The sequence below is a fragment of the Coturnix japonica genome, chromosome 3, assembly GCF_054131305.1.
Source record: "Coturnix japonica strain WE chromosome 3, WE-NBRP24, whole genome shotgun sequence".
Taxonomy (NCBI): domain Eukaryota; kingdom Metazoa; phylum Chordata; class Aves; order Galliformes; family Phasianidae; genus Coturnix; species Coturnix japonica.
The window spans coordinates 27,851,149-27,878,365 of NC_140665.1; the positions used below are offsets into that span (position 1 = coordinate 27,851,149).

Sequence of the window (27,217 nt, forward strand, 5' to 3'; positions counted from 1 at the left end):
TTGAAATACCCTAATGATTCAGGATTGCTCTGATTTACAGTCCTAATTTGGTTTCTCTGTGTATTACAATATATTGCAGGATGGCCTGCTGTGTTTCTTAGCAGGATTTTTACTTGATCAGTGAGAGTGATCAGGCCTGCCTAGTGGGCACCTCTTTGGCTATATTTTTGTTCTCTGGTGGCTTCTGAATGTGTGGGTCTGAGTACAAACTTTGTGTCCAGAATGCAGTTTATGTGAGCTCCATCCTTCTCTGTGGCAGCAACTGGGTGGGAAAGTTCACAGCAAATGTCAATGGGAACTGGAGAAGATGGTGGATTGGATCATCATGGTCTAGTCAGTGAGATACCTAGAAGAATGGAACAGATGCTGTCTGTACTGCAGCCACAGGACTCACGTGTGTTGCCAGGCAGAGAGTTCCTAACGCAGTATTTTCTGTATCCTGCTTGCACACAATGAGAGCAGCAGACTCTTCCTTGTAAAACATGCAGGAGAAACCAGCAGCTGGAGTCCAAGGAATTAAAGTGAAACAAAACCCTACCAAATCAGCCATTTCATATCCAGCACATTTAGAGGACATTTCACATGTAATTTCTCAGTGAATCAGTTAATGTATCCACAGGAAATAACAATACCACTTATTTTCTCAAGATTTGTTTGATATATCAATTAACTGGATTTTACAAACCACTCAGATGGTGCAGTGATGAATGTTGTAAAGAACTCGTGATTAATGTTGTGTTCAGACTAGGTCTTCACAGCGTACATAAATAAGACCTGGAGCTCTACATAGAAAAATGGAGATAAAATGAACTACTGAATGGCTATTTCTACAGGCAGTAGATTCACTGTATACTACAAAAGGTGAGGGTGGAATGTGTGGGCATGAAATTAAGGACCATGCCATGGACTTTGCCCACAAAGGACTGAAGACAGCTTGCAGAGACCTCTTATTATTGTTTTCTTTGAGAGTGCAATTTTGTAATCTTTTAATTCATTTAGTGTGATGGGCTTTTTTTTATGTACTTCTTGTACCTAGACACAGTCACTACTCAAATAACTAATTTACTTGTGTCTGGGTACACAAAGTGCCTTCAAAGAAAAGAACAACTCTCATAAAAGGGGAATGCTGGAAATCACACGGTGGGTAGTGAAGCGTGCAGTTTTACAACAAATACTTGGGCTAGGTGGCCCCCATTTAGCAATCCCAGGCATTATGCTCTTTCCCAGGTAACACTGCGTAGCATCTGTTTCCAGCCTGGATATCTATGGGATTTATCTTAGTATTCCTGGACAAGGAGACAACACTGTACTGCCTGCTGCCTTGCTGAAGAAGTACAGTCAGTCAGTCTTTTCCCTTCATCTTCTCTGCTTCAGAATTCAGGGGCAAAAATGACACCCAGATTTTCCTCCCACTGCTGGCAGTTGGGCTGTAATTGAGCATGAACAAGAGTCCCACAGGTACCAGCAGCATTAATACTCTTGGCCGTTCTCTCTGGCTTGCCTTGCATGTGTCAGGAAGCCTGCAGTGAGGACTTCCCAGCTGAAAGCGGCATGGTCACACAGAAGCTGGCCCCATGCCCTCCTCTCTGCTGGGAACACAGCACCTGAGCTGGTGCTGTGGGTGGAACATCCCAGGGAAGTAATTCAGAATAGCTCAGGTTTCTTTGAAACACAGGCTGGGCTTGTGCCCAGCTAGCAAACAGTAGGTGGTGTAACTCTGAGGTTAAGAACTCATCCACAAGGCTAAATGAAACTAGGATACAATCCAGCTGACATTTAAGTGCTTTCTGTCCTGACATTCTTACAGGATGAAACCACTCAGTGCTGTACCAGCTTCACAGAACAGCAACAGGATAGCAAATGGAGCATCACGCCACCTGGGGTTTTCAGGTGTTGTTTCTCTGCTAATGCTCCCTCAGCCATCCCTGGAGATTGGATTACAAATTAGCAAGGGTGTATTTCTTCCTCTTGTCTCCCTTTCCTTCTATATAAAGGAATTTTGTATAATTCCTTTTGTATAACTAGTACTTTGCTGTGGGGGGAGTCCTGCCTATATTGAATTGTAGCTAGGCCTATCAGAATTTGCCCATTTAGTTTAAAAACAAACAATCCTATTTCATTTTCTGTATGTATGTTCTTCCTGCGTGTTCTTTAGCATTGCTTTGGTTTTTCTATAGAAGTAGGAGACTATTATCTTGTCAACAATGTTCTATTGCATTGACATTATCTCTTAATTACACAATTACTTTGTTATGTTCTGTAGTCTGAGCAATAAAACATCTGAAGTACTTTGAGCCAATATAGTTTTAAAGGTTTGAAGGAAAAAACCTACAACCTTGATTCCAGCCGCTTGCTAAATGTAAGTACTTTCTTGTTCTTTTGATATATTAAGGAAGTAATTGTACAATTAGTGCTACAAAAGGTGTAGGTAAAATGGTGCTGCTTGTTGGGATTGGCAAAACTGTGCTCATATTATTCTGAAATACATGTCAAGAGTACTGGGCTGTCTTATTCTCATCATTCCTTATCCAATTGCCACAGGACCCCCTCAGAGCTGCCCCATCTCACAGTATGGTTGGCACTGCATCTGCTGCCAACACTGCATCTGCTGATAGCATCTATGGGAAGTGCAGCCCTGGGTGTATGCAGGGTTGCATCCCACCACCACCTGCAACAAATTCGTGTTGATTTTTCATTTCAGAGAATCTTGTGGGGGAAATGTATATTGACACAGCTTTTGTCTAAACCCTGGGAAGGCAGCTCACAGCCAGGGATTCAGATAATACACTCTCACACCTACTGCCTTGTTACTTGATGGTAGTACTTTGTGCCGTAGACTTGTACCCAGCAAAGTCAATGACACCTTATTACTGACCTTGAGTGAGAGCAGGTTCAGAATAATGTAGTTCAGATAAACTGGTGCATTAGGCAGTTGTGGTGTTTAAGAAACAAATCTCCTTAGTGCCTTAAAAGTCTAACACCTCCAACTGTCAGACTTATCACTCTTTTCCTGCATCCCTTGCTTTGCCTTCTGACAAAATCAATATTCTAAAAATAAATAAGAATACAGTGCAAGCATCTAAATTGAAAAGCAGCAGTTGGCAGAGCCATGTATCTTTAATCTAGATCTAGTCAGCCAGATAGAGATAGGCTTGGCAAGAGCCCTCAGGCAAAGCATTCAGCAAAGCTACTGCACTGCTCCTGAGAAGTCCATCAGTCCCTTCAGCCACAGACACATGTAAAAGAGCCACAGGGTGGGAATGCCTCTTGTCGCTGCTCCTGGGGTGATGGAGGATGATGTCAGCTGCTGAATGAGGCTTTGTGTGACGAGAAGGAAGGAGCCAGTCTCCAGAGGTGGAAAAGAGAAGCTGGAGGAGTAGGCTGCAGTGCAAAGAGCTGTACCAATTTCACTGAGGTCTTTGCCTTGCCTCAGTCCCTCTCTTTGACAGGCAATGTGTTTGAAAAGGGCTTTTCTGTTTCCAGAGTGTGTTGTTTTTTCTCTTTCTTTGGGAGTGCTGTGCATGAAGAACTGGGATGGTTACTTAAGCAGAACTACTTTTTGGGTTTCACCTGTAGCATTCCTCTACTGCTGGTCAGGAAGGGCACAGATATGTAATGGGGATGCTGCCAGCTGCTCAGCACCTTCCACACTCCGTTGCCTGTGGATTTTAAAGTGGACCCTTACTTGTGAATGGCTATTTCTGGTAATCAGAGAAGGATGTTGTAATTCCATATGACTGGAGAAGAAATAGAAGGGAGAAAATATCACTCTGTTATAGATCACCCAGAGAACTAATATCAACAGCTCTGACACCCTGTCTGTCTGCAGTGATAGACAGCGAACAACAAGACAGTGAGCAGAATGTATTGGCTTTCACACTGGTCTTTTTGCTTACTTGGGCTGCTCATTAGGTTTGCCTCGCAGAGTTTAGCTGAGATTCAGTGGTGAGGTATCTGTGAAACAGATAAGCTTGAGCTGCAGTGAAGTTTGAAAAGAGGTCTCAGCCCCTGTGATGCATTGCAGATGGGTCTAAGCCCATCCAGGATTTGTGAAACTGAGAATATTTTTAGGAAGGACTTTCAAGGCAGCAGTCTCTAGTGTTCCTAGGTAAGGAGTCTCATGCCTAGAATCATCAGGGAGTGAGTGACAGAGCCAAGAGGGGTACACTGGTACCTGCTCACAACAAAGTTGTTCCTCATATCCCCTGGACCATGGGTCATAAGTGGAATAGAGCTGCTTGTCAGTCTTATGGGCTTGTAGTTGTGCATTGTATTCACTAAGTGCTCTGGCAACCCTTGACTTTAATCTAAAACTGTTTTCAGAACAGGATTTTTTTTCTTTCTTTCTGTTTTGCTGCTTTTTCGCAGCACCAGCGAAGTTTAAAGGCAGCAGGTTCTGAACCTAAGCTCTTTTCCTTATTTTTTTTTCCCCAGAGGGATGCAAGTATCAGCTGTCTGTTAGAATTCAAGCAAAACAATTCCTTCTGAATGACAAGAACAAACATTTTCCAAACATCTGCATGAAGAAGAAAAACAGGAGATAATGACAGTCAGAAAGTTGGGGATGCAAAGACAGCACAGTTGTATAAATTCTAGGTGTGCTTGAATGGGGCACATTTAGTGAGCCTCTCTGCCGTTAAGTGCTGTATAGCACAGAGCAGCGTGCTTGCTTATTTACAGGTCCTTTAGGATCACAGGAAAATTTCTCTTTTAAACTCTCTATCTTATTCCTCATAGCTAGGACCTACCCTTAAGGACAGCATAAGCATCTGTTTTTCCTCTCTCATTTTCCCTCTTTGCTCTTGCAGCGTGCCCGCCTCACCCTGCTCCCACTCGTTTGAGTCTTTCTGCTTTGTCTGCATTTCTGTGAGTGAATCATTTTTTGCATCTGTTTTTGTGAAAAGGGAAAAACAAAGCAAAACAAATGAGCTCTGTGAAATGTCAAGGATACTGTTAAACAACAGTCTTGAAATCGGCGCCTTAATTGCATCACTAATGGGAGTTTTTATCTAATTGAAAAGCAACGAAGTGGATCATTTTTTTGTTGTAGTTTCCATTAAACACTGCCTGAGAAGTGGAGAAGGAGGGAAGCTGCAAAACAAATCTCTACAAGGGCTGGATGTTGTTGTCAGAGAGCGGGATGTGCCTCCCTGGGGATCTGGCTGCACATCTCACAATGGGAAGTGCTTTCATTGCCTACAAACACAGTGGTATGTTTTAGAAGCCACAGGGAGTGGGTGGTGGGCAGTCCCTGTGTACCCATCAGTGCTATCCACTCTTTACTGTGTAAAAAAAATATAAAAATCTCAGCTGGATGGCCAGGCCTCTGGAGCAGTAGTGAATGGAGTTAAATCCAGCTGGAGCCTGGTTGCATGTGGTGTTCCCTAGGGGTTGATATTGAGACCCAACCTGTCTAATACTTTTACTGATGACCTGGATGAGGGTGTTGAGTGCACCCTAAGTAAGTTTGTAAATGACATCAAGATGGGAGGAACTGTTGAGCTGTCAGGGGGTAGGAAGGCCCTACAGGGGGATCTGGACAGCTGATAGCTGGATAGCTGGGCTGAGGCCAATAGGACATAGTTTGCAAAGACCAAGTGTTGGGTCTTGCACTTTGGTCACAACAACCTCAGTCAATGCTACAGCCTTGGGGCAGAGTAGCTGGAAGACTCTGTAGAGGAAATGGACCCAGGGGTGTTGGTCAGCACATGGCTGAACATGCTCCAACAGTGTGCAAAGGTGGCCAAGAAGGCCAATGGCATCTAGGCTTGTAATAGTGTAAAAATAGTGTAGCCAGCAGGAGCAGAGAAGGTGATTGTCTGCCTGCACTCAGCTCTGGTGAGGACCCACCTGAAGTACTGTGTTCAGTTTTGGGTCCCTCATTACAAGAAAGACACCAAGGCACTGGAGTGTGTCCAGAGATGAGCAGTGAAGCTGTGAAGGGTCTGGAGCACAGGTGGACCTTGCAGTTTCTCAGAAAGTGGCAAGGCATTGGAGAAGGATGCCCAGGGAGGTGATGGAGTCACCGTCCGTGGAGGTTTTCTAAGAAACATGGATATCATACTGAGTGACATGGTATAGAGTGGTCACAGGCATGGGTTGGAATAGGTGATCTTAGCAGTCTTTCCTAACCTTAATGATTCTATGATTCCAGGGTAGCATAATACCTAATTGGGATAGGGAACTGTGAGTTGTAAACCTGTTTGGTTTTTTTTTTCTTCTCTAATTAACAAGAAACCGTTTTCATATGAATTTTATTGCTTGACATTACTTGTCAGTAGTTGATGCAGACAGTAGTAGTGTGAATCTCTTTTTTTTCCTCAATAAACTTTATTGAAATTGGCATTAGTGATCTGGCCTTGGAAAGGAGAGGGAACTTTAGCAGTTCAAGAAGATTGTTTAATAGTGCTTCACGTACCCTTGCAGTTGTGTGCATGTCTGCTTCAAGCTCAGAGATTATGGCAATTCTGAGTCAGAATTTAAGTTTAACTAAGTTTGCTTCTACTTCATCAGTTGAAAGAGAAGTCATATAGTTTTCTTGCTCTTGAATGTGATTTCTGTTTGAAAGTAGTTGCCACAACAAATTGTGCTGGAGGGTTAGAGTTTATTCACCCTGTTACTTTGGAGTGCTTATGGTGCATAAGTGAGACAAATGGGAGCCTAATTGCACTGGGTGAATACGAAGGATCAGTTCAGCAAATAAACAGGCTCTGATCTTGTTAGAATACAGAGCACACTCAGAGAATTACAAACATCTGCTATTTCAGCAGTTTCTTTTATTCTTTGAAGGTCTCCCTACAAGCTGTGTACCCAGAAAGAACTCCCACCAGACAGTTTTTTTGGCTTTGCAGGTTGTGTGTATGGTGTCCTAAGCAGCCTGTGCTACAGGTGCTGCACAATTAACCCATATTGGTTATAATCACAAATTAAGTAATTGAGCCACAATTAAATAGCATATGCTGCTCAATTGTCCAAGCAAAGAAGAGATTATCTAGTGGATTGGTTGTACAACTTAGCTTGAAAATAATGTAATTCTTTCTGTGGAAAGCTGATGCAAATAATATTATTCGTTGTGGAAATATGCCAAGGGACATTTAGTGGTACTAAAGAGGTAAGAAAATTTGGAATTTCATAGAAATAGAATAGAATCATTAAGCTAGAATCAATAGAATCATTGGGAAAAAAAACCAGTAAGATCATCTAATCTAACTCCAACCCATTCCCACCATACACACTGACAGTGTCCCTTAATGCCACATTTCTGCATTTACTGAATGCCTCCAGGGATGGCGACTCCAGATCTCCTTGGGCAGCTTGGTGTGATGTCTAACCACTCTTCCGGAAAGAAATTTTTCTTAATATCCGGCCTGAAATTGTGTATCGTGAAATAGCTCTTTGTCAGCAGTGGACCCTTGTCTGCAATGATGCACTAGTGTGATGGTCTTCCAAGTGAAGCACATTAATTACTTCTTCACCTGTACTCCTTCCCATGCTAATGTGCTTATTTTCTTGAGAAGTACTCTTGTCTCTATCAGCAGAACAGGTTAAGCAGAATTTCATCATAATTAATAAAATGGTCTGGCCAAAGCAATTTTACTTTTGGGAAAAATAAAATAAAAATCCTGATTGGCATGAAAAAATCCCAGTACTGACAGTGCCCTTGGTGAAAGCTTTACAATTAGCTTTTGGTAGTAGTGACATTTTCCAGCTGCAGAAATCCTGCAGTTTTTTTCTTTTTTTCTGAGACAGAAGCTGCTGTGCCAGTGTTTTCCATGCAGCTCAGCTTCATGGCAGCTGTCAGATGTGCTGCTGGAGGTTTCCAGCTCTTAAGCTTTCATTCGCCACTGTCATGCATTGTGTCCTAATGCTGAAGTGTAAACAGATTAACTGATATCAGTGATCTGTGTCATGAGACTGGGATCCAGGGGTGGTTTTCAGAAAGAACAGCCTTTAACTGAATGACTGTTATGGACAGTGATTTTGAGGCCACCTCAGAATGTAATGGAATATTGATGGGAAGGTTCTCTCTCTATTGCCATAGTACTAACATCTGCCTCTGACATTGTGGGCTGACATAATGAAGTAGGAGGCATTAGTTTTGGATCAGCCTTATACTATATGCAGACTGCTATTTATCCGCACTCAAATAGAACAAGTGTCCAAATCTCTGTCCAGAAAAAGAGTGGCAATTAATGCAAACACTCATGTTTGAAAATGCTGTCCTCATTCCTTACTGAAATGCCATTCATGGTGATGCAGCTTCCAGCAGGAGGAAATGAACAGGTCCTACAAAGACAGAAATCCATTTCCAGAACCTGTTGCATTCCCTTAAGAGCAGATGGCCCTGTGTTTTGGACACAGCCTTCACTACTGCCAGAGTGTGCCTATGGGAGAAGTCAGGAAGAGATGCCCTGCTCCACCTGCTCCTCTTCACCCTCTCTCTGCAGAACAAGCACTGCAGGCTGGTCTGCTTAGAGTCCCCCTAGTCCTGTCTCAGCTCTTCAGTTTATTTTGTTTTCTCTTTAATCCTCTTAACTATGTTCACTAATTCAGCTTTTAATCATAAGCCTATTCATGTAGATGCATTTTTTTTTTTCATCAGCATCCCCCCTGCTAATCTGAGTTCTCCAGAATATCTTCTTATTCTACTTAAATAACTCTCTTCATTCCTAATGACTTATATCTTTCCTGCCTTAGTTCCTTAGCACTATTATTATTAGCTACAAAAAGAGTCTCTTGCCAGGTCCTTTCTAACAGCATTTCCATTGTAAGTACCTCTGCAGGCTCAGTCCTTCAGCTCAAGAGGGGCTGCTGAAGGCACTTCTACAGGATCTGAATTGCCCTCCATCCAAGGCAGTCCATTAAAAACATTATTGTTGTTTGTATGATAGTGGGGCTATCAGGGGATAAATGCTCTCTTAAAAAGCTCTGACCACTGTGCTGAGATGGGCAGGTAGAGAGAGTACGTTAGGGTCCCTGAGGAAGCAGGGGAGACAATGGTGCTGATGAGAAAGAAGTGATGCTGCTGCAGAGAGAGAGGAGTAAAGTATTTCTGCGGCAGTGTGAACGAATGACGATGGTAGCATGACTGGCATCAAAGGTGGGAATATAGAAAAGATAATAGAGGAAGGAGGGATGATTGTGGAAAGCAACCTAAAAAGACCCTCTTCACTCTTTGGGGTGGAACATTTGGGTATAGTTTTATTAAAGCCAGACAGAAATAGAGCATGTTCCTGTCAGTACGTAACTTCAGTTACTAAGCAGTTTCCTTTTTCCTTCTCACATGTACTAGGGTTGTGCTGCTGGTGCTAATAAGTGGGCTTTGATCATCTTTGGGAGCACCTGGGTCCTAATCTTCCTGCAGTGCTGATTTACCATGGTTTAGATTTGTTTCTTCATGCAGAAGGGAACTGATTTCTAAAAAGAGTAGTCCTCTCAAATCATTGCCATGACTGTATCCCCTAGATCCTTCAACACTCATATATTGCAGAATGAGACTGAATTGAAGAGGAAGGTCTAAGTTTTATCTCTTAAACAAAAGGTGATACTGGCAGAAGTTTGACTTATTCTATTCATGCCTGTTGGACTTAGGGTCCAAGCCAACAAAAAAGAATTCTAGGAGTAGTTACCAATAGGGGAATCTGTCTTTATATATGGAATCTCTACAAATTGCATGTTCATACAACCTTTGTGTTTGTTTGATCCTTGGAATAACAAACTCTGTTGTGTAATAAAATAAGGGAAGAAAGATTCCTTTCCAAAGTAACCTTAAATGATTTCTAGCATTATGTTTTCCCACTGATGAATCTCATCCTGTCTTTTTACTCAAGGTTGCTGTAAATGTTTGTGTCAAACTCAGGGAAATAAAGTTATACTACATGAAATGCGAAGGAAAATAAAGTGAACTAAAGGGGGGAGTCATAGCAAATAGTCAAGAAGAGGGAGAAATGGTGAGGATGAAGGAGAAATTGCAACTGTGCTGGAAGATGAGACTAGAGTAGTGAAAAGGGCCAGGATTAGAGGATAGTCAGCAAGCATAGCCTCCGGACATCACTGTGTAGTAGGTTTTGCAGGATCTCTTGTTGTTGCTATGGCTGGTATCCTTTTCTGCTAACATTGTCAGCAGGTGGTATTTGTGAACAAAGGCTGTGCTCAGGTTCAGCCCCAAATTTCACGTGCTCTGTATGTTTTCTTTCTTCAGAAACTGTTACTCCTGCATGTATATGCATGAGGTTCTTATTCTCATAATTTACAACAGCTCAGTTATCCCCACCAGCATTCCAATTACTGAGAAATGGAGTTTTGCACTGGCAAAGTGCTTGGTTCAAAGTACTTGGTTCAAGTTGCACATGGACCTGCATGTAAAGAAAGCTAGAGATGGAGAGTGCTGTTCTGAGGTGGCCTTCAGTGACTCAGAAATAACATTTTTTTTCTTCTTTGGGTGAAAACAAAGCCCTGTGAATACTTCTTCCACTATAGACTGTATCAACTATTGTGTAGGAATGCTTCTTTTCAAATTGGAAAAGCTTATGGAGTTCTTTTTGTTTTCCCTTTTCTACTACGGTTTATTTTCTGGCCTGACAGGAGGTTCCAGCCTGCCTCTCAGAGATCTTCCTGCCAAAAGAAACCCTTAGCTATAACTAGTGCTTCCATGAAATGTTTCAACTTTGGCAAAATGCAGCACTTCAGTAAAAATGCTTAATCAAAAATTTTCTGGCCAGCTCTACTTATATGGTAGTTTTCACTGGCATTACAGAAAAAAAGTACTTTCTGCAGAGCTGATTATGTTCTTAAGCTGTCATTATCCCAGCCATGAACGCTCTCTCTTTGCTGGCTGGCCCTGTGGCCCAGCTCCACTGGGGTGCAGACCACAAAACCTATATAGCTTCAGCAATGTGCTGTAAGAAAACTTTTGTCCCCTAAGTCAACTTACCCCAGGAGAATCTCTCCTGTTGATTTGGATTTCATTTTGCTATTCACTACCCTGCATTCCTCCTTGAGCTATTATTGCTTCCTACTTCTGCCTCACCACTTGAGGAACACGTATAATAGAAAGCAGGATTTTTTTTTCCCCTCTTTCAACAAACCTGATTGAGCCTTCCATTTCTTGCTTTGCTTACTGATCCAGTGGAGCTAAGCTCATATCCTTCATAATCTGAGGCGACGTGACAAGGCTCTCTGGGGATTGTTCTGCACACTGTGTGAATGAGTAGTCCTATAAGTGGTCAAATAGTTTTCCACTGCTTTAACTTCATTGTGTGGCTCAGCCCTTGGAAAACAAGGACAATTACTTTGTTTCAGTCTCTAAAATGTTGAATTCAAAGAGCTCTTTTTTTCCTTCATTATTTTTACTGACTGTTGAAGTAAATTATCTTTCTCATATATAAATGTTTCTACTGTGGAAGATATAGTGATTGCCATATCCAAACCATACAATCTCCTCCCAGACAGAGCCAGTTATATCCTTTTCTGGAGAGCTCAGCTTGTTTTCCTGCTGGAGGCAAGTGTCACAGCAATCAGTTCCTGGACCAAGGATCAGCCTCACCTCTTGTTTCTCTGCCCATCCAGCCATTCACTTCTTCCCCCTTGGGATAAGAAGTCCTCTACAAATGTTTGGGCAACCAGCAAGCAGTCCTAGTTTTATGCAGGGCTAAAATGGTTTGAATGTGAGCCTGGGTCTCTGCTTGCTGCAATCAGCCTGTGCTCCTTTTGGGTGCAATATCTGATGGGGAAAAGCTTCCAGGGCCATTGGATTTTTTTCCTTCTAGTTATGCCATGCTATAAAACCAGATCTGTGTGTTTGAAGCTGTCTTTTTCTTTCCCTGCTCCAGTTCTATTCTTTCCAAACTTTTTTTTCTTCTTTTTTTTTTCTTTTTTTTTCTTTTTTCTCAAGCATTTTCTTTCTAAGCACTCTGTGGAGCTCCTTCACCACCCATACACACCTGCCATGGCTGTCTTTCAGCCAGGGGATTTCAGGGGGATTAAGCATGCAGACAATATTATCAATGTCACATTGCTTCAAAAGGCCTGAAAAGCTCTATCTTCTGGTGTTTCTATATACTTCTCACTGCCTGTTTGGAGCACCTGAACTGCAGAGACATTTTAGAAAGAGGATCAGCACCTTTATGTAGCTGCTGGCTAGCCAGTGTTTCAGAACTGAAGCTGGGATGCTGTGAGTGAAGCTGCAGCCAACAGTGCTGCTCTGCAGGTGAGCAAGCCAACCTGGATTCAGTGGAGCAAGGGCATTCCTTCTAACACAGAGACAACATAAGAAGAAAACTTAAGTTACAAAGAAAGAAAGAAAAGAGCGAAAAGAGGCTTTTTGAGGCTTCTTACTTCCTTTCACTAAAACTCCCCACGTCCTTAACACTCAGTTACAGTGTTAAATATAAGCACACTTTGGTCTCCACTGTGTTGTCTTTTGTATCTTGTCTATGCCTCTCTCAACATAATTCTTCCCATTGCTAGATATTAGGTGGAAATTCTTTCCTCAGAGGGAGGTGAGGCCCTGGAATAGGTTGCTCATAGAAGCTGTGGGTGCCCCATTCCTAGAGGTGTCAAGGCTAGGTTGGATGGGACCCTGCGCAGCCTGAGCTGGTGGGGAGCAGCCCTACCCACAGCAGGGGGTTGAAACTGAGTGGGCCTTAGTGTCCCTTCCAACTCAAACCACTCTATGATTTTAAGATGCTTTGCAACAGACTGAGCCATTTAAATTATATTGCTCAAGTGGTTTCAGCTGAGAAATAAAACATCTATTTTTGCTGTTTCCAGAGAAGAGCAGAGAAATGGAAACATGAGAGAGCACTTGGATGCATCTTATTCTTTTTTTGTAAAGGAGTAGAGGGTTAGAGTGACCTTTCAGTTTCCAGTCAGCAAATTGTATCCAGCAGCATCAAAGCCATTAAGGTGATAGAGGGTCAGAGAAACATTCCTTTCTGCTCATCATCCCTCCAAATTCTGCAGAAATTTCTCCATGGGATTTTATTGCTACTTTCCATCTAGGAAAATCTAGGCTGCTGGATTGTGTAACACAGACAAGCACAAGTGTGGGCTGATGTTGCCTGCCAACCTCTGTGCCCAGCACTAATACAAGACCCACTGCTGGTGTCACCTGCTACCTGTGTGAGTTCCTTCTCGGGTTGGTTAATAAACATCCTTCTTCCAGAGTTGTAGGATCACAGTCTCAGCACCAGGGCGCAGCAGCTACACTGTGATGGTGTCAATAGTGCGATTGTAACTGGAAGGAGATGGTGTTGTTCAGGGAATCATTGAAGAACGGCTCCAAATTCTGAGATCTGAAGAGAGCAACAGATGAAAATTCAGCATAAAGGTACTCCCTCTCCTTCAGTGAGAGAAAGACAGTGATCTAATGGAAGCTATTATCTTTGTTCCCTACATACTTTACCTTTCCAACACAAAAGTGGAATGAAACCATCTAGTTTGGCAAAGATGTGGGTTTAGCAAGACTTATTTTTTTTTTTCCTTTTAGTCTGTGGACATGTGGAAGTGTTGAAGGCAGCAGAAATAAATGGGAGGCAGCTTTTTTACACAGCCCTGCTGCTGCTGAAATTGACTGTCCTCGTCTTCCTTCTGTAGCCATTGTACAGGACCTGTCCTTGTTCACATGCTTAAATACTGTGGCTTACACACCCCATACTTCTGCAACACAAAAACAGAGACATCCCTCTTCTGAGAACAGTCTGTGCCTGTTCTTGTCATTGCAGTCCCTTTAGGTTTTGAATTTGTAGTTCCAGGATGGGAATATCTTCCTGCTGCCACACTCATCATAATGTGCAGAGAAACTTGAAGATATAGTGATTTTTTTTTTCTCTCTCTCTCTCTCCCTCCCTCCCCCCCCCCTTTTTTTCCCCCTTTCTTTGATTGGAAGTCTTCTTTACTGTTGGAGAAAAAGATGTTCTTGTATATTCATGTTAAGTTGGTTTTCACCCTACGCCTCCTTCCACATCTTTTCTCATTTCTTCTGAAGACACTTTGACTGCAGGTGTGAAATACAGCATGAGGAGTCCATACATTACTTTCCTTGAAGTAAATCAAGATTCCTGTTATTCACAGTCATTCTGCCTGAGCTATTTATGTAGCTATTCTTAGGTGCAGGCCTGGGCTGTTGGCTGGGAGATTCAGGACCCAGTTGGGTTGTCAGTCCTCCCCTTCTCTGTTGCTTCAGTGCAGTCAATGCTGCCTATGCTGGGGCGCAAACCAGCCCAGCTTTGTGCCAAGTGAAAAACACAGCCATTATAATGCTCCTTTTCATTTCTCCAAGGAGAGCTGCAGCTATCAATTATTTGGGAAATTGGAGCCATCTGTGGGGCATAGGGAACCTTATCTTTTGCATGCTGCAGACAGCAGTGATATGAAATGGGAGTCCCCTGGGAAAAACACTATTATTATTTAAAGAGCTATCAGCTGTCATTGCCCTGCCCTTTGCTGAGGTTTCTGCAGCTTTCTGATTGCCTGCCTGTTTGGGTTCACACTGATTTATTGGACTTACATAAAGAGGATGACTAATGTGTTTTCCAAATGGCATTTCCCCACCCAGCAGTAACCCTCTCTTTGTCTGTACAAGACCTTGGGTGTTGTTACTCTTCCTATATCCACCCTGGATTGCTTTGTTTCTCTGTGGCTCCAGGTGCGTCTCCATTGCCTTCAGGAAGCTCTGCTTCTCTCACCCCTAACACAGTACTAGGTGTTTATCCCTGTACAAAGAGCAGTGATGGAAGAGAGTTTCCTGAGGGTCTGTGAGATCTGTGCCACCAGAGGCTGTGAGCATCCTGCTTTGAAGCTGTCCTGTCAAGAGCAGGGATTGCAGCAGCCATCAGCAGCGGCCCCTTGGAACCTGAATAATTGTGTGCTCTCCTCATTCCCCAGGAACACTTGCCCAGTTCTTTTCTGTCCTACTCACTTTCTGTGGGGAATACGGCTGAGATAACACAGTAAGTGGAGGGGGAATATAATTCCATCTTCCTATGAATGTTACCTGACATGGCTGGCTTCTCCATTTGGCCAGAGATTTTTCTGTAGGGAAAAAGATAAACTGAACCACATCTTGAATTTTCTGGACTGCTTTAAATCCAGAAGTTCTGAGCAAAGGGCTTCTGTGCTTGTATGGTCGCACTGTGCATGTGCTACGTGAAGTTCTCATCCGGATTTTGGACCAGAGCTTTCTGGCTGGATACCTGCTGTGAGTTAAGGGCTGTTGAATACATCATAGTCCTGTGGATTTATCTATTAAGTGGAGCTATGAAGAGAGCCAGAATGCTCATTGGAGTCATTCAGGATGGAAACCCCTTATGCCTCAGATGCTTCTCACCACCAGAAGCAGTTTCCCATTTCTTGGAGGCCTTTGCTCTATACGGGATATAAATGATAGTCTGGGATGTCTGAGAAGTGCCATCCTAAAACTCTGCTGTGTAAAGCATGTGGGATTTGAATAAATTCAGTAAATTGTGTTGGTAACGAAAAGCAGTGAAGCAAAGTCCAAAGCAAGACCAGGCCACTTTGCAAATAATAACAGCACAGCTAATTGCTCAGGAGTGATCCGAAAGCCATGGTAGCCTGGTGACTAAATCAGTGTCCTTCTGGGAAATGGACTGGATGCTTTGGGCCAGCCTCTCCCTGAAGGCATGCGGTACATATGGGAGGGCTACAATCAGCTGCATTTCACTTGAAAATCTTCTGCCTTAGAAGATGTGTTCAGTTTTGGGATCCCTCATTACAAGAAGGGTACTGGAGAGTCCAGAGAAGGGCAACAAAGCTGTGAGAGGTCCAGAGCACAAGTCTTAGGGGAGCGGCAGAGGGGACTGGGATTGTTCAGTCTGGAGAAGAGGAAGATAAGGGGATACCTTATCCAAAAGAGTGGTGAGGTACTGGAACAGGCTGCCGAGGAAGGTGGTAGAGTCACCATCCTTGGAGACTTTCAAGAAAGGGTAGCTGTGGTACTGGTTGGCATGGTCTAGAGCGGCCACATGCATGGGCTGATGGTTGGACTAGGTGATCTAAAAAAAATAATGATAATGAGAGAGGGGAGAAAGAGAGTAATATATCTCTTTCTCTCTTTCCCAGACTCCCCATTGCTCACATCACAGCTGGTCATGCTTTACTCCAGCTCCATTTAAAAAAAAAAAAAAATGAAGCTGTGACCATGTTTATTCATTAAAAACTGTGGGAGATTTCTTCTTTTTCCCTTCCTACCCTGGCCTCAGGTTGAAGCCCATGCAAACACACACACACATGCGTTGCTGGCAAGATGAAAAACATGCAGGCTACTGTCAGCATTTCATGTAATACCTTTATAGGATTAAATATTTGAACAGTTCCATTAATCTTGCAGTTAGCTGTGCTGAACTGCATTACCCTCCCTGCTGACAGCTGGATGAACAAGTGCCCAAAGCTACATCACACTGCTAACGTGTTTCCCTCCCTTTCCTATCTGGAGTCCTTGGCAATCTGATCTGTGGAGCCTTTTGCAGAGCCAACATCCCCTACCTGCTTGGTCTTCACCATCCTTTGCAAAATTCTTACTGTAAGAGATCTTACTAATTACTTCCCTTTCTTTGACTTCTGGTGGGCAAGCAGCAAGCAAGCTACAATCTGATTAGCAAAATGTAGGCCAAGAAAGCTGTAGAGAGGGAACTCAGAGACTTGGCAAAAAAAAAAAAAAAAAAAAAAGAAAAAAAAGAGAGAGAGAGAGAGAGAGGATGCAGCCCCACCTACTCTCTTCTTCCCTTTTATCTCCTTCCAGATGAGATGCAAATAAGTGATACCTCACATGGTGGCAAACCTGGAGGCTGTGATTTGCCATGTCAGTCATAGGTCCTATCTCTTATACTATTTCTTATCCCAAACAGCATCTGACCACCAAGGCTGAAGCTTGTCTGGTTTTCACGGGCTGAGGTTCTGACTCAGATCTGCTCATCACAAGACCTTATAAAAAGTCCCTCTCCAGCTTTCCTGTAGGCCCCCTTCAGGTACTGGAAGGACATTACAAGGTTTTCTCAGATATCTCTCTTCTCCAGGCTGAAGAGCTCCAGCTCTCAGCCTGTCCTCACTGGGGAGGTGCTCCAACCCTCTGGTCATCTTGTCCCTATTCTGGACTTGCTCCAACAACTCCATGTCCTTCTTGTGCCATGGTTTCCGAAACTGGATGCAGTAGACCAGGTGGGGTCTCACTAGAGCAGAGTAGAGGGATTAAATAAATACTTGTTGCTGCAGAGAGTCATTTACACCTGATGTCACTAGTTTGGTAAGGAATGTGGGGAGACAATGTTGGAGCAGAAATCTGTTACTCACACACCTGCATATAGGTAGGTTCAGACATTGACAGCATTTTTGGCTCAGTCCTTATTGCAGGACAAGAGCAAAGTATCCAATGTAACAAACTATGTGCAAATATAGTACTATTTGCATAGGTGGGGAGCTAAGAATAAGGTTTAAAGCTTCTGTGCAAAGCGCTGTCATTTGGCAGTTTCTGCAGGCTGCACAATGAACCTGCTTAATGCAAAAATAATGCAGAATTTATTGTGGATCTGGAACACCCCCTGATTAAAATTGTACATTTACCATTCTTTAAAAAATGTCATATAAGAATGTGCAGATTACATCATATTAAAAAGCAGAGAAAAATTGCAAGTGCCATCCCACATTCCTAGGTACAGCAAACACCATTGGCATCCCTAATATGAAAGTTTTTAATTTAATAGCTTATATTCCATTAGCATCCCTCATCTATCAAACCTGAAGTGCATAAATGCAGCACAGCACACTGTGCTTTGCATTTGCAAAGACAGTACTGTGAAGTGCATAAGAAAATATTTCTTGAGGCTCTAAAAACCATTTTCAACGTGATTGTATGTTTGCAAAACTAAAAATGAGTCTGGAAATGGATGGGCTGTGTAGATATTATGAAAAACCATTACATAGTTACATTTTGCAAACTCTCCACAAACATTTGTCAGCTTATCCACTGACCAAGCCATTGCCTTATCTAATGATCCATCTAGTCTGTTATTGTGCTGCTCCCTAAAAATAGCAACGGTGTTTGTTTAAGAGGCAAAGAAGAAAATAGTACCCACATATACACTTTCCTGGAGGAAAACTACTTCCTTATGTTCCAGACTGTAACCAGTATATGACCAAACATTAGCAGCCTTAGTTTGTTGAATAAAAACATTTAAATCCATAAAGATCTCCATCTAGGGGTCTAGAATAGGTAATCTCATAGAAAAAGAATGATTTTGTAGCTGCCAGGTGTTACGTATTCTCTGGATATTAGGTTCATTTTAACAGAGGGTACCAAAAGTCTCTCTGTCCCAAACCACTGCATGTTTTGAAAAGTGATGGCTTCCTCTTTTACAGAAGCTGAGTAATCTTTGGGATGAACAGAAGGTTCTGTTTTACTGATGTAAAAAATCCACTGATTTAGAATCCCGTTGCTAGCAGTGCAAATGTTAGTAGCATAAGGACAGTAGTAACCTATTATGTATTCTGTTTTATACATATTAGAGAGCATTCTGTATTTTCGGGTCACTGGCTCATTCAACAATAGTCAGTAATATAAGCACAACAAGTTGCTCAGTGATAATAAAAGAAGACAAAAATTCTGACGTGACTATTTGTTTCAGGAGCATACAGCTGTCCAGTGGGACTTCATTGCAGAAGGACACTCAGGAAAGCTCAGACTTTGATAAAGGACAGATACTTCATGACTACTTGAGCTACATAAGATAAGGTAAAACTAATCACCTATGATTCAAGATAAGAACCTATTTCCACGGTGCTTCCAATCTTTTCTTTCTCTGCTTTGTATACAACAGGCATTACATCAAGAGTTACCTGTCATTAGAAAGTGCTCAAACCATTCCCTGACTTAGTTACATGACAACTTCTCTTTGAATGGAGATTTCATCTGTGGCACTATGGATAATTTGATAGTCCTTTACTCTTATGCATCCTTAGTAACAAATGAAATGAACACTGGGAAAGTAGATGCCATGTTAGGAGGGATCAGCTTATTACTGCTTAACTCACTTGCTCTGTAGTCTTCCGATCTTCCTGGGAGTATGTTCCTGGCTAAAAGAGGTGGTAGGTATGTTGGACATTCATGAGCCAGGGCTGCTTGGGAACACTTCAAACACTGCAAAGTGGATAGGCTCAATCTTGCTGCTTCATGATACAGCTGGAGACCAGAATTTTCTGAGAGCTATCAGGAAGACTGTAGCTCCTGTGAGTCCTTGGGAACTAGGAGCTGGCTTGAACACTTGAGAAAGCACCTAGCTCTATGTCAAGATTTTGGGATGTCCTAAGTAACAGATCTTTCCATAGTGTTCTTCATTGTTTTTTGCTACATAGTGCTTCAGTGCTCAGCCTGTATTCAAGCCAAGTATCTAGGGATGAAGTAAAAAAAAAAAAAACCAAAAAAAAAACCAAACAAACCCAAACCTCTGATTCAAGTATTCCTGAGATTTGGAGTCATACAAGTCAGGAATTTGCACTTGCATTTCATTCTCTACTCTTCCTCTTTAATATGTTCAAATTAGAGCATCACTATGCATGTGAGAATCCCTATATGGATTTGATATAGACAGCTGAGCCAAAAAGCTGCATTCAAACACAGCATCAGAGCACCTTCTTTTGTCTTCATTCCCGCCCAATGGAAACAAGCAAACAAATAGTGTCCAAAATACCAAAATAATCTTAGCCATTGTTATTTACAAATATTTTTTGTTTTCTTCAAGAAACCAACAGACAGTGACAGCACACAAATCCCAAAAGGTGTTGTTTCAAGCAACATTACAGATGTGAACACAGCAGATGCTCTGAGACCAACCAGAAAGCGTGGAAGTGAAAAAAAAAAAAATCAGCTCTGTTGTTTTAGTTCAGAGCCAACAGGTAGAGCCAAACCATGAAATCTATAGCATCTTCCAGAAGTCATTAGAAAGTACCTACACACTGAGTCCTCCATGACACAGATTGATCGCCTCCCCTCAGATGCATTTACAGATCTCTGAACTAAGTTCTTCGTGTTCTAAGAATAAAAGGAGTTGTCATGTTCTGAATCAACTCATTTATGTTTCCATCCATTTCAGAGTGGAATTTCAGCCCTATTTGCAAGGATGGTTTTGCAGTCTCTTTATAGGGAATTGCTGAATTCTTAATTCACCTTATTCTTCACAAGATGGTGGGATTATTATAGGGTGAAGTACTGCCATATCCTCTCTTCAGATCTCTTTTATTCTAGTCTTCATCTCTAAAGGCTTCATGTTTAGCCCTCAGCTAGCCAATACTGCAGATTAATAGTCCTAGTCTCTGCATCTCTGGAACGTCTTTGTTTAGTGAATTGCTTTCATCATGCACTGTATGCCTAGTTAAAATCTCTTCTTCTGGGACTCAGCTTTCATGCACATATCTTCTTGTTATTGCTTCTTTTCCTGCAATATTGTAGTACAGCTGGTGTCAGATTCAGATAAGATTCCTTTTCTGGTGGAGACAGATTTTAGGTCAGCTTCCACTGCATTTTTTTTGTCTCACCTGTGAACTTCATAGCAATATTGCCTCTACCATTCCCTATGGGATATCCTTAGAAGGACATAGGAGACATCTGCCTACTTTTGGAAAATACAGGTCCCTGAATACCTGCACCAGAGTGCAGGAGGAGCATGGCAGGCTGGAAGTAGAGTCTACACAATGCTCCTGCATGAAAAAAACAAAAGCACCACTGCTTACAGCACTTGCAATGTTATGTATCAATGCTTCTTGTGTGTCATGATATGGGCAGTTGTCTTTCTCTATATTTTCCAGTTTTACTGTCTCCATTTTTAGTCATTTCTGCGTGCTCCTGCTGTAATCTTCTCTGAATTTGGCTTTTGATTCCACAGAGGCCACTATGTCATGACAGTTTTCCTCCTAGAGGATCAGCTTAGGTGACACATTTGAGAAAAATACTAGTTCCAGTGTTCAGGTAGAGATTAGGTCCTATAATTTAATAGTTCTCAAATCTCAGTTATTTATGTATCTGTTTTCCAAACAGGAACCTTGTTTGTTGTGAATGCTAGGCTTGGATTTCCCTAGTTTAGTAGTGGTGAGAAAGAGCGCCTTGCAGATTTCTCTTTAAATCACACCCCTTGAGTAATGTCTGCCATGAGCCAGACTCCTGCTTTTCTTTTCTTTACAGATAGATGTGCATTTGTGACAATCCTTGGTCTTTCAGGTTTGAAAGGCAAAGAGGTAAAGCCACAATTCCCTATCAGATTGAATTCAGCTGATTAATAAGACAATGATATTTGGCTTGTATTATATAGAGCTACTGTCTCAAAATTCACTTGCCTTTCCTCCTCACTGCATACCTAGTCATCTACCAGATCTTTTATTTTTGGTGCTCAAGCTGCAGAGAACAATCTGCCAGCATGGCTACCAAAGGCTAAGATGCTTCACTCCTTCAACCTACCGACTAGAAATATTGTGCAGTATCACAGGATTAGAGGACAAGCCACATTGAAAGGAGCCATAGGAGATCTCCAGTTCAAAGCAGGGACAGCTTTCACCTTGTCAACAGGTTGCTCAGTGCTTTGTGCAGCTCACTCTTGAAAACCTCTGTGGATGGATATGGCAAAACATGTGAGGGCATCCTCCTCTGATGTACGGCTGCCCTCAGATCTATATAAGAGCAAGTTTTGTAAAGATGCAGCATCTGAGTTCAATATTGTATACTTTCTGATTACAGACTTCAAACTGGAAGTATATAGCTCATATCATCTATCAGAGTAATTGTGTTTGAGGGTTTTGCCGTTATCTCTGAGAGAGAAGAAAAGTGAGTGGAACAGACAAGAACCTTAAAAGATTGCAGGAGATACTGGTCACACCTTGAAATGTCTGAGAGCAGTGGAGAAATGTCCCATTTAAATGAGGTGCCACTCAAAGTACACATCTCTGTCTGCACAGAATGTGCGCACTTGGCAGTGCACCAAATGGTTATGTTGCAGTCCTGTATGTCTAATGTTCCCTGTTGGACAAATCTGATGAAAAGTGTGCTACTTACAAGTCATCTGTCCAATCTGCCCGAGTCCCTCTTGAGTGGTGGTAACAGGCAGCATCTAGCTCCTTGATAACCTTGTTCTCACTCCTGTGGGGTGGGGACCCCCAGCCTAGTGGGGGGGTTCCTCACAACTTTGCTAATTCCCGTGCCTGGGTAAACCAACTGCTGTGTTTCAACACAAATTTCACCAAATATTTAATGCCAGGCAAGAGCAAGCTGGCTAAAGAACAGCCTGAGGTACAGCAAGCAAACAAATAAATCACCACAAACCTCTAAAATGTAGAAGGAAATTACTTTCAGTTTCAAAAAAAGTTCATTAGGATCAAGGCTAGCCCAAAATTGCAGAAACTTGTCTGCTTTCTGCTGCCTTAAATACAAATAAAACTGTATGTATATGTGGTGGAAGATAAAGTGACACAAATACATTCAAATATTTATATTTATGTGCATGCATATATACATATAAATACAATTATTTAAATGCGTGATTTCAAAGATGTATAATGTATGTATGCATGCATTACATGTCTTTGAAGCCACACGCACACACACATATATAAATACAGATGAATTGTAATTTTATATAATTCTGTTATTCTATAGTGAAGTAGATCAGCTTCTATTCTTGAACACAAGTAAATGTGAGATTTCCAGAGCTAAAAAAACCCAAAAGAACAAAACCCTGCAACCTCACACTGCCCAGGAGTGGTTTCTAATTACATTCACTATTATAGATCATCTCTGCTGGGTGATGCAAAAGGGAAGAGCTGAGAGATGATGGCAGAATTGCCAGCAGCTTTCAAAACAACCTTGAGTTACTAAGGCAGAATGTGGAAAGATTTAGCACTGAAAGTTTTTAAGCATGAAAGATGAGCAGGAATAGAGAGGGGAGGAGAATGTACTGGCCTGTCACACAGAGCCTTCGGATGAAGCCTATCCGTCTACATTTAGTCATTAACAAACAAGTGAATAACCTGAGCAGGCCCATGAATAGTTATAAGAATGTGTGAAAGGAAGAAAATAAATAATCAGAAAAATATATTTAATATTTATTCAATAGTTTCTTGAAAGAGTCACACTATGAACCAGAACAGAACTGATCTAAACTATGCCAAAACAAATCTCAGTTTCAGTGTACCAGGAAAATACAGGACAAGAATCCAAATTAGTGAGCCTGTTTCCCCAGTTTTTTGTTTTTGGTTTTTTTTAAATACTAGCCCTAAAACCTACTGTAACACTGACAGCTGAGGTGCAGACCATATGAAATGGTGCCAGCTTCTTCAGTGCCATGGGCTTTTCTGAGCATCAAGCTCAAGGAAGAAAGAAGAGCCCATAGGGAGCCCCTAACTAACACTGATATGTTATCAGACTCTGTGCAATATGGATGAAATCATGAAGTTTTGACAGCCTGAAATAATGGCATAACACACACAAAATATTCTGCTTTGCCTTTTCTTTTTTTTCCCCTTTTTTCCTTTTCCTTTTTTCTTTTATTCCCTTCCCCCCCCCTTCCCCGCCCCCCCAACTTTTGGACCTTTTCTTAAGTGCATGTCTCTGATGAAAGGATTATAGAAATGTAACACTGCCTCATATGCCTTCGTAACCAGAGGAGGAGAAAGGAGCTGACTGACTGTAACAGCTATATTGCCTAACCAAAACATGGGAATCTCTAGCATATAACTTAACAGAATTTGGTATAAGTGAAAAAAAAAACACAACAAAAACTCACAAAGAAGTCCCACTAAAATATAAAGACAAACAAAGAAAAGGAGTTGTTTAACCACCTGTTTTGAATTCAAACAGATGTCATAGGAGATCAGCATTCATAGGATTCAGTTGTCTAGAAGGGGGCCCAGAAGCTGCAGATGTTTTTTCCGTGCCAGCTTATTATGCAGTCACAGTACATTCAGAATGAGTCAAGAACTGATTACTATGCCCAGAGATACTTATTTAGCTTAAGTCTATCAATCAATGCTTCTTCTATATGAAGGTCCAGCTCTGAAAGAATCAAGAAAAATGCAGGTGCAAGAGGGAAATCTTTGTGCCAGTGGAGGCATCTGCAGTGACTTCTGCTGGGTGATGCTTGATCTGATCTTCCCCAGTGTACAATCAACCAACATATTTATTCAGCTGCAAAATCAATTGCTAAAGAAACACCGCAGATACTATAGGAACTCGGACAAAAAAGTTAGGGGATTGAAAACCAAGAAGAACCTAGAAGAAACCAAGAGGTGAGGCTGATGCTGTTGAAAAATTTGCTTGGCTTTTTTTTTTTTTTTTTTTTAAATCAGAAAGTTTGATATTTAAGCCTTTTCCACCTAAGTTCCAGGCTAAAATTGTTCTATAAAGAAATCTCTAGTTGGGAGAGCCACAGAGTGTCTCAGGGAGATGCAGTTTGGAAGTAATAGATATCAGAAAGCCCACTGACATCTTTTCAGCACTGTTGTCACTTTCTCTACTTTTTCTCCTTTAGTCTGATCTTATCTTTCCCTCTTCAGTTGCTGCCATTTTCTCCTGTAACTACTAAACCCAGTGTGGCCTCAGTTAAATTATCAGTTTCTTGAAATTCTTCTGTAACAAGCATGATCATTTCCACATCTGAATATCTTCGTTCACTATGAACGCATCACTAGGTGTTACAAGGGGTTTCAACAGTGTTAAACAATCCTAGAAAAAATTACCTGGAGTTGACTTGTAGCAGCAATTCTTACATTCTCTGGTTTGTTTTATTTTATTGTCCTCTCTCTATGAAGAAGAGAATGAACTGAATTAGAGAAATGCAGTAGGATATAAAAACGTTGAGTAGTGATCATTTGGTTGGATCTGTGGATGTCTTGTATTGTAACCAGTGGAGCAAACATGTATTATTACATCAGGCAGCATTAGAGTGTTCTCTGAACAGTACCCAAAGTATCCTGAATATAGGTTATCAGATCCTTTGGTTTTCTTGCAGTCTCTCCTCTACTCTCAGGACTGCTCGTAACATACACTGTTAAACAAGGTACCTCCTTGAAAAACTGCCAGCCACCAGACAGCTCCCAGAGGAAATGCCAGTTGTTCTTGTCATGACAATTCTGTTGTTCTAATTGGATGCAACCCATTTTTAACCATAACACTGTTCTCTCCTTTTTGGACAGGAAGCATCTTAGATTCTTCTGTGTTGGGGGTTGTTTTCTTTTTGTCCTCCTGAACCTGAATTGGAGAATCTAAGATAACATGATGATTTTTTAAATTTTAATTTGGGTTCCTTTAATCTCATGCAGTAGGATATTCCTTCTTATTTGTCGTGATTTCTATCCTCAGTTCAATGATATAAATGCAGGCAATGTACAAAGATTGACGCATATACGGGAGAAAATTATGATAAAATCAGCTTTTACACTGAAGATCATAATCATAACACATCAGGTATTTGCACCAGTGTTGTTTGTACAATATCACAGGAAAGTGATTTTCCGTGGACTCTGTGGAATATCTCTTCGCTTTCTGAATTACAGAGGGTCATAATTTGAAGTAGATTCCCAGTGTTTCTCTGTACATAAGACAGTTGAGATACATTCACTGTCTTTGGTTTCTTTTCATGATCTTTCATATCTGGAGCTGCTTAAAAGATGGACAGCTGCATTTTGTAAGTCCCATCTTCCTCTTGCTTATTGCTTTTAGAATAGAATCATAGAAGCACCGAGGCTGGAGAAGACCTCAAAGATCATCATGTCCAGCTGTCCACCTACCAGTATTTTCCAACTTAACCAGGTCCTTTAGTATATCTAAACATTTCTTGAACACCTCCAGGGACAATGACTCCATCGTCTCCCTGGGCAGCCCATTCCAGTGCCTGACCACTGTTTCAAAAATAAATTTTCCTAATACGCAACCTGAACATCACCTAGCACAACCTGAGGCGATTCCTTCTAATCCTATTGCTAGTTACATAGGAAAAGAGGCTGATCCCCAGCTTGCCATAGCATCCTTTCAGATTGTTATAGAGACCAGGATCCTGGGAGCCTACAAGCTACATTTATGAAAGCCTGAGCATCTCTTTAGCCTTAGATTAACAGCTCAGCAGATACAGCATTTCTGGTTTAAAAAAAATAAATATTGTTTATTTTCTGACATCACTGACATGGCATAAAAAGTCAAAAGGCAGAGAGTGAAGGAGGACTGATGCTCTACTCAAGGAGAAATTCCCCGATCCCTCTCTTCCACACCAAATGCACAAGGATATTTTTCTGTATGTTTTCTCTGCAGCACATCAGAAAAGAAAGGAGTTAGTTATAGACTGCGAAGAACATGAAAGTTCCTGCCCTCAGGCAATTCAGCCTGCTGCTTCAAAATCATCACCAGCAGCAGAATCATGCCCTTTTTTGTCCAGCCCATGCTTCAGAGTGCAAGGGACGGCACCTTTCACTGGAGATACAGTGTGGAAGGACATGCAGGTACAACAGAGGCCAGACAGGTAGGACAAGTAATAGCTTTTATTAGACTGCCCTATTTAGTCAGGAAAACTGGATAAACTGTTGGGTTTTCATCAACCCCAAACTAACTGTTGGAACGAATGGCTGTACAAACCTCCATGTCCTGGCACCTTTTTATACATTCTTCTGAGAATTTTGCTTTAGAAAGCTGGAAAGAGAAACTACATGGGGAAAATCTCCTGCTGGGATGCCTCTCAGTAAGAATGCACAGGCTGCTCAGGGTAGCTATGCTCTGACTCTGCTATCTGCTGACTCATTTCATTTTCCCAGCCCAGTACTATGAGACTATGTAATCAATAATACCCCGCAGTCTCATAGACAGTAAGCAAAGAACACATACCTATCTGTCCTTGTGTTGTTTACTTTTAACTCTGGATTTCATTATCTTGTAATTTCCTTACTTGCTGCTCTTCTGGGGATAATGCTGGGTTTATCTGTCCTCAGTTTATATAATTTGTTAAGGAAAGCATGAACAGTAAGAAATGGCCACTTTTCTAATGCACATTGCTGGTGTAATCATGTGCTGGATATGAATTCTTTTTTTTTCTTATGCACTTTATTCTTGTGTCCGTTTACCTCAGTTTTTTTGAAGGTAGGGCTCAGGTGGGATATTCTTCAAGGTAGCGAGTTTTGAAAACTCTCCACAAAGGAATAATTTACATAGTGTGTTGCTGTTACTTTCTCCTCCACGGCT

General features: G+C 41.7%; 1 long non-coding RNA gene across 1 annotated transcript in view; it reads left to right on the forward strand.

The window, feature by feature from the left end:
* Positions 1-26,500, forward strand: part of LOC107311134 (uncharacterized) — a 71,680-nt gene extending 45,180 nt beyond the window's left edge. Inside the window, exons 2-3 of the long non-coding RNA XR_001553887.3 lie at positions 18,639-18,745; positions 26,297-26,500. This is a non-coding gene — a long non-coding RNA (uncharacterized LOC107311134). The remainder of the gene's footprint in view (positions 1-18,638; positions 18,746-26,296) is intronic.
* Positions 26,501-27,217: the final 717 nt, after the last annotated feature.